We start from the raw sequence: 14,882 nt of genomic DNA on the forward strand, positions 1-14,882 counted from the left end.
CAATATTTTAAATAAAAACAGTAAGTCCGTAATAGTTCTCTTATAAATACTAAAGATATACTATATTAAATATACTATAATACATAATATACTATACAAAAGATGCAAAAAAAATAATTAAATGTAATTAAACGCGCGTATTCAATTCTATCGAAGGATTACCCCCCGTCTCGATTTCTAAACATGCGAGAAAACGCGTGTTATAAAAGATACGTGTCTCTTATTTTTAGCCGCTCCACGGTGTATCGAAAACTCGTCAAGACCGGCGCGGGACACTTCCATATGTTTCCTCGTGAGATGCAGCGCGCGAGGTGCGAAGGCGCGATGGAGATATTTTTAGCGGCGCAACAGTTAACCTCTTTATCCTGCTTTACGATCCTCGGCGCGCGCGTTACTTCTGCAACGCGATTTCCTTTCTTCCTTTCGGGATCGCCAAATAAAATCGACCGATGGCTCCGAACGAGGTGCCTTGTCGATCACACTCGCCTTGTCGACATACCTGCCTACTCGACACGCTTCCACCAAACGACGCGCTACTTGCAGCGAGGCAAATTTATCGAATCGAAAACGTCTACGGGTGCTTTCCACTGAGAGAGTAACACTTCCAGTTTTTTTTTTTTACAGTTGAAATATAAATTACGAACGTATAGCGACACTGAAATATCCCTTTATACTGTATGTTTCTCCAGCGAAATAAAATGAAGAATCTGGCGAAACGTCAACCTCAAATTATAAATAACTTAACAAATGTCCTTTACATTTTTATGTAAAATTTCAACAGTTGTCGGCAGAGAGAGAGAGAGAGAGACCAACGTCTCGTTGCGCCATTGTGACGATTTGCGAGCGCACTCGATACCAGCATTCTTCGTGATTCGATATCGCGCGTACGTGAATACGAACAAATACACATCTGCAGCGCGAAACTAATATAACAGCGGCGCACGAATTTCGATACGTGTCGACGTGAATAATTTAACCGCCTACTTTCACGGTACGTTGCCCCCCTCCCCCCCTCCTGCCCGGCGTTCGCGCGAATGATGCCAGCGCCTATAATTCCGCGTGTCTCCTATAATCATTGTTCGACGATTTTGCCAAGTGGCACCGTCATTGATCTTCCTTGTGGTCCCAGGCACGGATGAAAGCCGAAATCGTAAAGGATGTTTCCGCGCCGCGTATCTCCGGCAAGCTCTCTCGGTTCTGGATGCCCCGTGAACCACTGACCCACTGGGACCACTCCGGACCATCGAGACCCCCCAACAATATATTTCGGTAGTGAGTAAACTCGGCGAACAGCGCGGTGGACATCCTCGGTTCATCGACCCTGATCTCGTCATCCTTCTTTTTTCTCTTTCTCTTCTTCTCCGTCCCTCTGCCGTTCTCCCTCTCCTTTTCGCCCTCGTTCGGTCTTCGCCTCCCTCTCTCACTCTCTCTCTCCCTCTCTCTCTCTCTCTCCTTCCCTCTCCCTCTTTCTCTCTCTTTCTGTCTGTCTTTCTGCTTTTCTTTCGCCCCCCTGCTGTGCCCTCTCTATCCCTCCTCTCGTCGTCGCCAATGGCGCCCGTGGCTTTCGATGCGATCATATCCGCTATCGCAATGGACCACCGTATTCACCGTTTCGTTACGTGCACTCGCTCCACCGTCGGCGAAGAACGCGAGGCGAATCGGCTAAGTCGATCCGCGCGAGCCCAGCTTATCGCCGATCCTATCGGGTAATGATCGAATTATAGTACTCGGCGCGAGGATCGCGCTGGATACCGCGATTCATATCCATATCCCACATTCAGCGTTAATTGTGGGATATGAATATAGGCTCATACCGACTTTCACGGAGAAGCGCTCAAATGCACGTTGCGTGAACCAGTTGCAGAGGGGAGAAGTAAGTATCGGGGTTGAAACACTGCGAAACAGCCGTACCGAGGATCAGCGGTTTTCCGTTCCAATTTATGTGTAACTTATGAAAAAGAAGTACACTGGATCGCATTTATATACAGGGTGAGTCTGAAGTAGGTACGCTGAGAAACTGGTTTATTTAACTTCTTGACTTAAACTAAATTCTTGTTTGGATATGGGTAAACAAATGTTTCGGTTCCCTCAGACGAAAATAAAGAAAGATTTGGCTCAGAGAACCGAACTTTATGACCGAGACATTTGTTTGCCCATATTCAGACAAGAATTTCGTTTAATTCAACTAAGTGGGTTTCTCAGTGTAGCCAAAATTTACTTGACGGTCGGAATGCAGTTTGTCACACCGCCGGATCAATCGACTTCCCCTTTTGGTCATCGCGACCCGAGCAGAGCACTCGCTTCCGGCGCCCCGGCAAGGGCGGTCTAACAACAGATAAGATATTTCACATTAGCGCGACGAAGGAGGCAGACGTTAGTGAGTGCGAACACGTGACCAATGGGCCGTTATCTAGCGGGCCTCATGAGGTCCTCTATTTTGTAGCACAGTCTGAGATCACTCTGGTCCTCCGATATTAAATTTTTCTCCCTCTTTCTCTCTCTTTCTCGGCCCCTTCTCTTCCTTCCCTTCTTATTCTCTCTCTCTCTCTCTCTCCCTCTCTCGTCACTCTTCTCAGCGCTTCATCCTCTCTCGCTTGTTCGCGCAACGAACTTTGCGTTCTCGAGTCGGTCATACACCTGTGAGAGTGAAAGTGTCCTCCGTCCCTGCCCCCGGTTTCTTCCCCACATTCGCCACGCCGCCACCTTCGGCGGCCACTACCTTCCGCGACACTCCACCGACGCACGCTGCTCATCCTCCACCACGCACGAGCGCCGAGTTCTTCGACCGACGACGACGCGTCCCGTCGCGTCGGAACCTCCGCGAGACGCTTTCTTTCCGCGGATTTCTTCTTTTTGCACGGCGCGAAACGACCTCGTCCGCGATGAGGGACTGACGTAAATACCAAGGAGATACTTTCGGCCGCGAAGATGCGACAGCATACATTAATTGAATCCGCTGATCGCTATGCTGTTTAATCAGATATGCAATTACTGCGTTGTGTGTCGCTTATTTCCTTTTGATGATTTTAGGAACGTAGAGGCCAGTTTATCGCAGAATAAGATGCGATAACAGTGGGAGAAATATTTCAGGTATTGAGAACCTCTGTCTGACGACAGATCAAACGGCCACGAGGCAATGGATGATCCTTCAACGGGCCACTCATTATCATAAACGCGTATTAGAAATTTCGTTAATAGACAATATCGCGAGACCCGCATGCCGATGAGTCGGGAAAGCTTCGACTTTCGAGTACGTCGACCCCTGACCCGAAGTAATTGGCCCAACGTCTCGCTCATCCTTTCTACTGAGATTCGAATCACTTTTTTTCTTTACGAATTCATGTGTAAAACCTCAACGTCTTCTCTCAACGTTTCCGAACGTCTCCAACGTTCGGCTGGACTTTCTTGCGACTAAGAAGCAAATATTGACTGTGGAGAGCCCAGCACTTATACATCTCAAATCGCAAGTCAATATCGCAATTCACAATTCATTTACGTAATACGCACTTTATTACACGTTTGTCCATGTTACGTATTATGTTTTTAACTTTTTATGCACGTACAATTGACGTTGCATAAATTAAAACAGCAATCTGCGCGAAACTGCCTGTACGATGCGTATGAAAAATGCAATACACAATGAGATTAAATTTTTCACACTTTCCTTTTCTCTTAACATTCCAAACCAAGTAAAATTTACTCCTTTTTTCTATTACTACACCGTCCTTTGTCGTCTATCTCTCGCTACGTAAAGCGACGTCCAATTTGCAACTTGAGCATCGCTGCTCTCGACGATCCGGTATTCTTTCACGGTCGATTTCACGCGTTCGTCGCACCTCTCGATTCGAGATTCAAGATTCCACATGCCACAATGGAGGGACTTTCTTTCCGTGGTCAGCATTCACAGTGTAATGCACAAAAATGCCTTTGAATCATTGAATCGCGCCATACGTCCGGCGATCAGATTCGATTTCCGTCGAATTACGTCCGTAATTTGGAAACTCTCTTCGCGTATCAGACGCGAGCGACTTTATGTTTTTCGCAAAAGCAATATTCCATGATCACCGAGCTCGGATTGTATTTTCCAAAAACCGACGTATAAAGCCACCGAATCGTTCGGTATTTTAACAAAGCCCCAAGAGGCATCCGAGTAAAACTATACCTAGCCAGTCCGAATGAAAAACTAGTACACGGAAAAAAAATTAGTCTTAAATCAAGAACAGATATTCTCATATACAAGCAGTTTCATATATAAGCGGTTTTGTGATCCAGCCGTTGTCTAGTCGTTACGTATCAAATATGATAGAGTAAGTGACACTGTCTATTAATATAATCTAACTGCTATATGCCCGTTGCTATAGCATTTTAAAACGAGATAGCAAGTTGAGGGTGTACGTTATTCCATAAAAATCTTTCGAAAGCAGAGATGAGCGTTATATTACTCGCTGACAACCAGTTATAACTTTCCATCTCACTGTAGCTTCTTTTCTTTAACTGTCAGTTAATTTATTTATTGGGCACCATCTAAGCTTTATCTAACTACTAGGAGAAGTGATCGTTAGATTACCGGCTACACGGGAAAAGGTTGCTGTTGAATCAAGAAAATTTCCAGCAGCACGCGTAATCGTAGTAAATCTTCTTGACTCAATTGAGCGATATCGTTGAAACTAGTATTTTAATTATCAAAACAATATGTAAGATAGTAGTTTTAATGACACCATTGAATCGGACTTCATTCCATTTGCGCTACCACTTGGAAATTTCGTTAATTCGATAGCATTGTTCGCTTTCGTGCAATAGCGACGTCAGATTTATTATCTCGTGGCTAGGTGCTCACGAGGTTCAATTTCTACCAGGGTAGGCTCAGAACGTTAACGGTCAGGAGGACGAGCAAATGGTGCAGCTGCGACGCCCAGTAGCGACGGGAGGGAGGGGGGCGTCTCAGTGCGACGGTGGTTTTGTGGGTGTCGTAACACAGTTTTATAATTCCGTCGCGCTGCCCGGTCTATCGCGGGGTCAGGTCGACGACCTCATCCCGCCGTGTGTTCCAGCACACAAACGGGGTACAAACGCGATCGCAACCGCGTCCGGTCGGTCGGAGCGCGTACGTACGACCGATCGCGTCTTTCTCTACTCGATTCGACTCTCTCGATCGCGAGGCGAGAGCGTGAGCGCAATAACGAGTTAGGCCCCGCCGGCGTGGGCTATGCCCTCCGTAGTAAAACGGACAAATCGCCGCATTGGTGGGGTAGGCCCTGGTCCCGCTCTCTAAAAGCGACCGGTTGAAAAAACGGTCACAGACGGAGGTAAAGAAGGCGCGAGAAAGATAGAGGAGGGAAAAGGGAATGAGAAAAAGGAACTTCGGCGACTCGTATCTCTTTCCTCTTCTTCTTCTTCTTCCTCTTCCTTCGCCGGTTTCTCGTCTATTCGCGACGGTCCTCCGGGACGTGGCTCCCTGTGACGTCGAGCCGCTCGCGCAGTTGGGCTCCGCTACGATCGCGCGGACAGCCACCCGATCCTCCCGAGCTGGCTCGTTAGGCTTCTACTAATTATGCAGCACGGCGCGTAATTGCGCCGAGGATAGCATGGTCGTACGAGTTCCTCGCGTCGCGGCGCGACGCGGCGAAATCGGCGGGGCTAGTCTGAATTTATAATGTCGTAATTTCGTTCGCTTAATGACAGATCTCGGGATGAGATCGCTGGCGCGGGACGGCCTCGAGGGAAGGCGTTGACATAGAAACTTGGCCGTTTTCATTTCCGTCGCGAGGAAAGTGCGTAGCCTCGCGTGGATCGTTCCTCACCGGCCGCGCGACAATCGTCCCGATTATTGCTCGAGCGCGACCGCCGCGCGCGCGCCGTTGCGAGTGTGTATGTGTGTGTGCGCAACGCTCGCCGATTTTTTTCACCCATTTCGAGGCGGTATCGCGCACCAGCGGCTCTTATATTTGCGATCTCACTTACGACGACGTCGTATCGCGGCCCGTGCATCGGGAGGCGCTTGTTTTGCACGCGTGTTGCACGCGACACGCATTTTCAGCCCGCAACATATTGACTCGTCATTGAGAGGCGCAATCGGCTTCATCACACGTGACGCCGCTCGTAACCCAGTTAGTCCGCGTACTCCCGTGTACTCCAGCCGCGAATTACGCGCGAAACAACCATTAGCCACGAGCCAACGATGTCTTATCGCTTCTTTGCTCTCCGATCGCTGCTCACGCTCGATGCGCGCGAAATACCGCGGCGTGCTCTCTTCACGGGGAAAAAAAGAATCCCGCGGGTAAAAAATTCACTGTCCGTATTCCGTCACGGATATTTTATTGACTTAGCTCGCTCCTTTTTGTACCTGTGCCACAGTTAAAAACTAGGTCTAGGTAATTAAATTTCATTTTTGTGTTATACGAAGCAGCTAATTCCCTTTTTCCTTCATGAATAGTATTATTATCTGATTTTACAGGTTAAATATGGTGACTGATGGAAGCGACGCGTCGCGCCGACGCGAGAAAAACGACCGCGCGTTTTCGCGGCTCAAATCAATCATCCGCGATCTCGCAACCGCACGGTCGCCGCCGGTACGGGCACTTACTCGATCCCGCGTATTTTGACGAAGTTCCGTGCACACAATACGGCAAATCGCCGATTCCTCGCGTGCACTTTACGAAACGCGCGACGCTCGCACACATTCGCGCGCGGCCGAGCGCGAGCAGGCCAGAAGCAGTAAACCCAGAAACGCCGGCCGGGGCCAGCGCGCCTGTCTTCTTTCATGGGGCAACGAACTCCGCTCTCGCACGGTTACCGTGAGTGTCACTTGCTACGGCACTGGCCGAACCATTCGGAGAAACCGATCGATCGAGGTCCGATCCGATTTTTTTTCCCACCGGAACGCACCGGGAGGACGCGCGTTTCTTTTTCGCGAGATCGCGCTGATCTGTAATGAGCGCCGCGTTCTTACGATCTGTCTCGTCTCTCGCAAGGCAAACCCGCATAGGTCACCGCTGAGGTCATCGCTCAGCGAAAGAGTTCTCACGGAGCTCTTGACTGAACTAATTCTCGCATTCGTGTCGATCTTTTCAGAAAAATCGCTGATTCCACCGCGCGACGCTCGTTTTCGAGGCGCTCGATGACTCGGCTTTTTTTTCTGAAATAAAAATCTAGCACAATCTATACACAGTCAGTCGCAAGAAGGTGCCACACTTTTTTTTTTTTTTTATAAATTTCGAAACTCATCCCGCGCTCAATAGGACAATTTTTTTTTGCTTCTTAGCACACTGAGAGAAAAATAATTAAAAATTTATCGTGGCGACGTAAGATTCACTTCGGTGAAATGAACTTTAAATCTCACGAGTGAATTCTCAAGTATTCTCTTCTCGATTTAATCCTCAGGAGACACATTTCCCTATTGGATGCGAGGTGCGTCGTGAAACTGATCCGAAGGAAAAAAGCGTTGCGATCCTATTTTGTGACTGGCCGTACGCTACGGTAAGATTAATTGAAAGAGAGCGCTTATTTATACGGCGAACATTCCGCGGCACTGCAGCAGTCAGGTTGTACTAGGCTTCTTGAGCGTATTGTATTTATGACGGAATTATTGAGTCCCTCTTCGACTAACGCGTGCGGCCTATTTCGCCGTTCGGCGGAACAACACGTGAGTCGATAACGATTGTTTTGTACGAGAAGGGAGGCCACATGCGGCAGAAACAAACTAGCCTGCACATTCCTCGCTGCAAGGAAGGATATATCACGCTCGTCGTATCCGTGACCGATAGGCAAGCTGCAGGTAAATAAGCGGCTCTAATGCCGCTGATAAGACACGATTCTGCAGTCGGGCCCTTCGCACGTTACGCGCGTGAACGTTCATCCTCCGGCGGGCGATGGGCCCGTATGAGCGACTCGAATCCACCTGTATCGCTCTCATCTCTCGACGGGAAACGTGTCGGAAATGAGTCCCTAAATTTCCAAGTTTGCCCTGGTCGTGGCGGTCGATATACTTTTACGTAATAAGTCGCCAGCTGGTTGCCTCTAATTATCACCGCTTTGGGGAATGTCCTCCCTCTTCGTCGCTCTCGCCGTATGCCAAATACCGGACGGTACAATGACGTGAGGCCGGGGCACGAGAGTCGTGAAAATAGCATATTAACGAAATTAGCATAAGAGGAGAAAGTCGCGGTCGTCGGCCGCACGGCCAGGTTCGCGCGAGCGCCGAATCTGCGAATTCCCATGCACACGACTCTCGCGAGATAGAGAGAGAGAGAGAGATATAAAAACGGCTGGCGTGCATAACTTCTGCGAAATCCTCCCGGCTAACGGATTCGCGACTGCCACTTTTCCCTCATTCACATTATTATTATTTTATTATTATCATTCGCGAAATAATTCACTCGATCGATTCACAATTAGCGCGCACTTTTGTGTCGCATGAAATTCAACGATGAATGTAATTCATTATTATCTCTGCACGGAGAAAAGGAATAGGTTGATGTAACGCGTACAGAAAAAACATGCGAGATTCGAGTAAATAATTACTCCGATATTTTCCAGCAAATTACTATATGGATTAAGTAAATTTTACCAGGATCAAATCAACATTTTACTCGGGTAATTTACCTGAGAAATGTTTCGCTTGAATCGAGTAAAATATTACTTAATTCGAACAAACACTTGCCAAAGTATATTAGAGTAATTATTTACTTGTATCTAGCATTCTCTTGCTTTTTTCCGCATGGCGATGAACGAAGCAAATGCATTTTGGGGTCGAAGAAAACCGAATTTCTGATTCTCACGAGTCAAATTCGTTTCTTACGAGCGGAATTCGGTGAAAGCCAGAAATTCTGTATCTTTCCGTCAGCGCGCGGTTTGGTTCGTTCATCGTCGCGTTAAATCAACCGATCTTTCTTCCCCGGGCGTTTATATCTCGTTATTACCCGAACGACCGCCACGCGTTACGGCATACCGCGAGGATTCGTGAACCGAGAGGTGGCGAACGCTACGACGTACGCGCGATCTCTTTGCGGAGAAACGATGATTTGCCCGTCAACGCCGGGGCAGCCGTCGCGCCTGAGCAGCGGGAGATGCACGGGCGCCGACGTGAAGCGCCGTCGCGGCAAAATATTTGCTCACTCAAATTAAGGCGAAGTTTGTCCACAAGGAGTCGTCGTCGACGCGAGCCACACGTTAAAGCGTAACGTCGCGATGGAGTGATGTGCAAAGACGCACTTGCATAAGTGCGGCGCGACGACGGCGGCGGAGGCGGCGTTTATTTTGCAGCGAGGTGTCCACCGTCGTGCAAACACTTTAAGTAGGCACAAATATCTAGCTGGCGAACAGGTGAGGTCGTTGAACCCGGGAGGGGAGCGTCAATCAGCTGGTCGTTCGGTGTCTACGTGTCCGCATACACATCGCGAAGATCGATGGTTTTCGACGACCCAATTTCCTGCCCGTCTCGCGCAGGGGTGGAGTGGATTCAGGGGGAGGGGGGAGTAGGAGGAAATGGAGGAAGGGGGGGGGGCGAACAGGGGGAAAGCTATCGCACTTTCAAATCACGCACTGGCGTTGCAGTCATCTACATGGACGGCGGCTCGCTAATTTGCCTTACGCTTCCCCGTGCGCGCCACCGGTACGGTTTCGTCACGAGCACATCGATGCCAATTACGCCGAGCGAATTACATATCGGCCGTCTCGTTATGACAGAAGGCTACGAGAACAAACGAAACCGCGCTTCTCTCAGAGATCGGGCCGCTGACCGGAGAAGATCGTCGCGACGGATCGAGTCGTTTAACGCATCTCTTCTGGGAAACGAATAAACAGAGGGGGGATCATCGGTGCGTGATTAAACCTGGACGATGGTATTCGCGAGAGGAAACTCGACAAATGGGTTCCGTTCTATGCGGACATTTTCTCAAATGTACTCCGGGCACAAGTAACCATCGCACACGGAGCGATTCAGAGAGAATCGCGACAGATCCGACGAGCGCGTTGGCAGTACTGTCTAGCCGAAGAGACGCTACAAGACAGAGGCATAGATCCGTCCGCAGTACACCGGCAGGGTAAATCGCGGATACTTTCTTGAATGGTGGCAACAGCCGTGCGAGATGGACGATAAGCGCGCAACTCGCGCCAAGCTCGAGCTAGTCCGCTAGTCGCAAACTAGTCACTGACTATCCGCGGCTGAATGACCGAGCCGGTCGCGCCAAGGAGGTGGTAGGGCTAGTATCGTTCCGCTTCGACAAAGGCGGGGGAGGTCGATCTGACCGATAGCACATGAAACTGGGTTATCAGAACGCAGCTCTCCTTGGACCGGTTACGCTCGATCTTCCTCCTCCTCCTTTTCCTCCTCGTCTTCCTCTTCTACCTTCGCTACCTTGCTTGATCGCCCACTCGTCTCGCAGGAAACGAACATTTCGCGTTTTCGCCCGCGATTAGGAGTGCCCAGTTCCTCATTCGGCTGTCAGTTAAATTAATCAAGAGCGTCGGGCTACAATGGCACAATCATAGCGCATGAATGTTAGCTTCATTACTTGACGTTACAGAGAAAAAAAAATACTTATTGTTTACGTCGTCTGCTCACCGATTGGATTGTTCGATTTCAAGCTCCGTATTAAAGACAATAATGTTTTTCCAACTGACGACCGACTGTTTCGTTAATCTAATTATTCCGCTGGAGTGCGACTACACGTTTCGCATTGTAATTCTAATGGATCGTTCAGTTACCTCGAAATCCGCCGAAGTTTGACAATCGCAGTCGTACGGCGATTTAATCTCGCTTCATGGTAACAGTCGGCTTCGAAGTACGTGCAGCTGACTGCATTCGTTGCCCTCTGGCTGCACCACCTCCTCCACCTTGCAAGGACACGAGACCCCCGTTCCAAAGAGACATTAAGGAGAGTTTTGGCGGGAGAAAGAGCAGGTCCTTGAACTCGACCGGTGTCGACATTCTTCCTCTACGACCGGAACGAATAGGAACATGTACAGAGATCTCGCCGCCTCGCTGCTTCGGATATATTTGGCAAGAAGCGCCACACTTTTATATTCCCGGAATGATGGCCCACCGCGCGTTTCCAAGAAGAACTATAATGCAGTCTCGAACTTATACGATCCTTGAGCTGTGGGGCACTCGGCCATTCGACTACACGCCGAGGAATGTATTTTCGAAGGACACCGGAGTGTTAACCGCGCGCGCGCGAATTTTCACTGGAGAATCCGCGAAAAGGAATTTCGTAACTTACCTGCGTCAATTCTAATGTTTCAAAATCTCACTTTTAATAATAATGAGGCCATATTATTATTATTATTATCATTATTATTATTATAGCAAATACGTGATAATAATTTTAAAAGACAAGATGAACAAAGTTACAGTTACAAAATTAAGGGTCAGATTACGAGAGAAATTTGGACGCACAAATTAGACGCGAAATAATACGCGCAAATTTCACTATCACGCCCTGTTTCATCGAGGAGTACGTGCGAATATGGAAAGTCGGCGAAACGATTCGCAATGATCGGCGTCGCGTCGGCCGATCGGCGCGACGGAACCGGAATCTTCGGTATGAAGTCCTCGCTGTCACGTAGCGAGCGATTCGCGATCTTTTTCGCGGCACGCAGCCGGCGTGTTACTATGCAACTCGGCGTTTCCTCATAATCCCGAAGGACCAACCAGCCGCGGGGGACCGACAGATTTCGAGAGGGGTTGTGCGTTGGTATAGGTGCGGCGGTGGTTGCGCACAGGTGAGCTTGGAAAGTTCGTCGATCCGTGTCGAGGAGAAACGGCGATCTCTCGCTACCGAAGGAAAAGGACCCCAACCTTGATAACTGGATCCAGCCAATGACCCCGGTCGTTCATTGCCCCGTAGGTCGATACCTACCTGGTGCAGGGTTTAGAGGGAACAGGTAGGTAGGTTGGTAGATATGTACGATCCTTGTACCCGCTGCCGGGATCCTTAGGAGCCTCGGGCACCTATCTCGGGCTGAGCCTCGTAAAAAAGATGCAGGATCTCTCCCCGAGATATAAATAGATGCCCCGGCGCACCGAGCGAAAGAAGGAACAATGACGAGGTAAATGAATCTCCTTCGCGAGCAACGCCTGCGCCCTGCCACTTTCCTCGCCGCTCGCGAAAAAGACGTCGGGATGAACGTCGTTGTCGCGTAAAAGGCTGTCGGCTGAGCGTGTCAATACGGTGTCTCATCGATACGGTTCACCTTTTAATAAAATCACACTTTATCGAGATCAATTTACGCCCGATCCCGCGGCCACCTTTGTCCCGCGTTCACGAACTGATCGAGCATGATCGATGGGACTCGTCTGGTATTCATAATCAGATCTTATGTTTAAGGCTGTCTTAAGTTCACCTTTGGATACTTTTCGCGGCCGCAGACTTAGCTCCCGAGTTAGCGTCATGTCGTGGATTTGTTTCCGACGTTTCATGAAACTTCTTCAGGGTGAGGGACTTGAGGGAACCGAAGTCGTCAGGTCGTCCTTCATTCTGAAGAAGTGAACTGATATATTCACGAAAAGCGACATCACAGCGAACTCTAAACGCCGTCTACTTTCGTACGCCGAGCGGCGCGTTAAAACGGAAGATCACGGCGGGCTTTAAGATCATTCGGTCATGGCGCGCGCGCGTATCCGATGCGAGAGAACACAAAGGAGAGAGCAAAAATGGGATGCATCCAATTTTGAGGTCGTCGAGGACAGCAGAGAGAGAGGGAGAGGGAGAGAACGAGAGGAGGGAACGGGGTAAAGAGGAGAAAGGAGAACAACGCGAAGGATCGCGCGCGAGTCGGGGGAGCGCGGCTTCGAGAGATCGACGCACCCCAGAGTTCATTATTCTCTCGGGCAGGCGTGCTCGACAAAAAGCCATCACCGGAGGCACCACCTCCTCCGCGCCGGTCGCTCGCCGCCTCACATCTCCGCCGGGCAGTCCTCGCGGAAAAATTCGTTTCATCGAACCCGGAGTAGTCGTCCTTAGGTCGAAAGAAAAATAATTTCATTACCCCGGGAGCTCGTACCGTCTCCTCCCAGGCACGGATTTAGCGCGGACGGACGGTCTCCTCTCTTCGCGCCGCGAGACAATCGTGTAACGCGCCTCGTCCGAGCTCTCTCGCTGTTTCCACTTTCAGACGCCACTTTCAGGCGCCCGACGAGAAACGGACGAAGGATACCGCGGAGATGTAAAGAGACACTTGTCGCACCTCTCGGTACGTAGATGGCGAACGAGGTCGGCGAAGTTCGCGCCTGCGGGTAGAGGCGCGTCTCGGTGCGTTTCGGTCACGTACGATCGATCACCGGCAGCAGCAGCAGCCCTGGGACCCCCGAGAGAACAGCGGGGTTGGTACCCTCGCATTCTGCATTCAGTGCATTCCCCCCGCGTTCAATGCACGCTGCAGACGATATCTAGATGGCTGCCCGATGTCTGCCGCCACCGCCGCCGCCGCCGCCGCCTCAGAGAGAAGAATCCGGCTTACGCTTATACGGTAGGTGGTGGTAGTTATGCGCCGGTGCTTCGGGGGAGTCGGGGGGCCGGTGGAGAACGAGAGAGGAGGTGGAGGCCGTAAATAACGGTCTATAGTTCTCGAGGGGGAGGGTTGTTCGGCCCCCTCGCTGAAAAGCTATCTTTGGCGCCTCGTGCGTGCGCTAACCCCTTCGCGTGCGCGCCTCCTCCTCGACGGGATCCTCTGCGGAATTCTCAGGAAGAGAGGTCCGATAGACGCTTTCCCCGGTGACTGAAAACACGACAACCCGTTTTGTACTCGTCACGCGTGGAAAGAGCAAGAAGGGGGCGAAAGATAGGGAGGAAGAAAAAGAGACAAGAATCTGCGCTCGCGTTCGGTATTCGGAGAATAGCTCAGGAAGCGTTTAACTATTATTGCTCTTGATTAGCGTATTCTCCTGGATCGAAAATTCTTTCAGGAATCTAAAACAGTACTCCAGTAGCAAACGATAATCACTAAGCGCTCACTGAGCTGCTCTCTCTAGCGAATGCAGCTTATGGCGAATTTCCGTTTGTTAGAGAATCCGATATATCATATTTGGGGCTAACATTCGCGAGAAATCTTTCGGAATAAATCCTCGGGTCACTCCGAAGTCCGTGTTTTCTTTTTTTTTTTTCAAGAAGCATCAGAACGCGTTTTGTCGCAAACGGCCCGAAGAATTTGGTCGGAATCATGAGTAAAGTGAATTCACTCCTTAAAGCGCGAACAACGTTCCGGCTCTCGTATTTGCGAAAACCTGATTGGACGCGTCCGAGGATGAAACCCTCGATTATTCAAAGTGGTTCATCGACTCGGCGGCGCGGCTTAACGATCTCTTAACGCGGCCAGCCATTATCTGGAGCACATCGATCACCGCGATTAATTCTATTGAGCTCTACAATCTACCTGCGATGATCGGTGGTGGAGATCCGCGTCGAAATTTCGAAACGATCGGTTGCCTCCTGGCCACCCCCTCCTCTCTATTCCATCTCCGCACCGCTCTCTTTCTTTTGCTCGCCAGCCTACCGCTCTCGCCGTCTCTCTGCCCGATACGACGACCAGGTTTAGGCGAGGTTATCAGCCGCATTAGACGAGACGACGAACTCTCGTTCGCTCTCCGTTCTTCCTCTTTTCTGCCGCGTCTAGTGTTTAAACGAGCAAGAAACCCCTATCCCGTCGTTCCCCCTAAACTGAACTCCTGCTGGAGAAAGATACCCGTGATGCGAACGGATTCAGTCGCTTGCGACTTGTTCATTGTCCCCCAAGCGCGAGAAGATACTCCCGCAAGATGCAAGTTACATCTCTCGAAAAATTCACACATGTAACGACAATTTTCGGACACCCAGTATATAGACAGAAACATAGACCTGAAGTCGCGAACTTTACCGCAGAGCTAAATTCACACACACACACACACA

General features: G+C 49.9%; 1 protein-coding gene across 2 annotated transcripts in view; it reads left to right on the forward strand.

The window, feature by feature from the left end:
• LOC106747463 (cytochrome P450 306a1) overlaps positions 1-14,882 on the forward strand; it is a 204,458-nt gene that overhangs the window by 167,843 nt on the left and 21,733 nt on the right. The gene's annotated exons all lie outside the window — the stretch shown is intronic.

Source organism: Dinoponera quadriceps, unplaced genomic scaffold, assembly GCF_001313825.1.
Source record: "Dinoponera quadriceps isolate SergipeBrazil2010 unplaced genomic scaffold, ASM131382v1 scaffold1750, whole genome shotgun sequence".
In the NCBI taxonomy this organism is placed as follows: domain Eukaryota; kingdom Metazoa; phylum Arthropoda; class Insecta; order Hymenoptera; family Formicidae; genus Dinoponera; species Dinoponera quadriceps.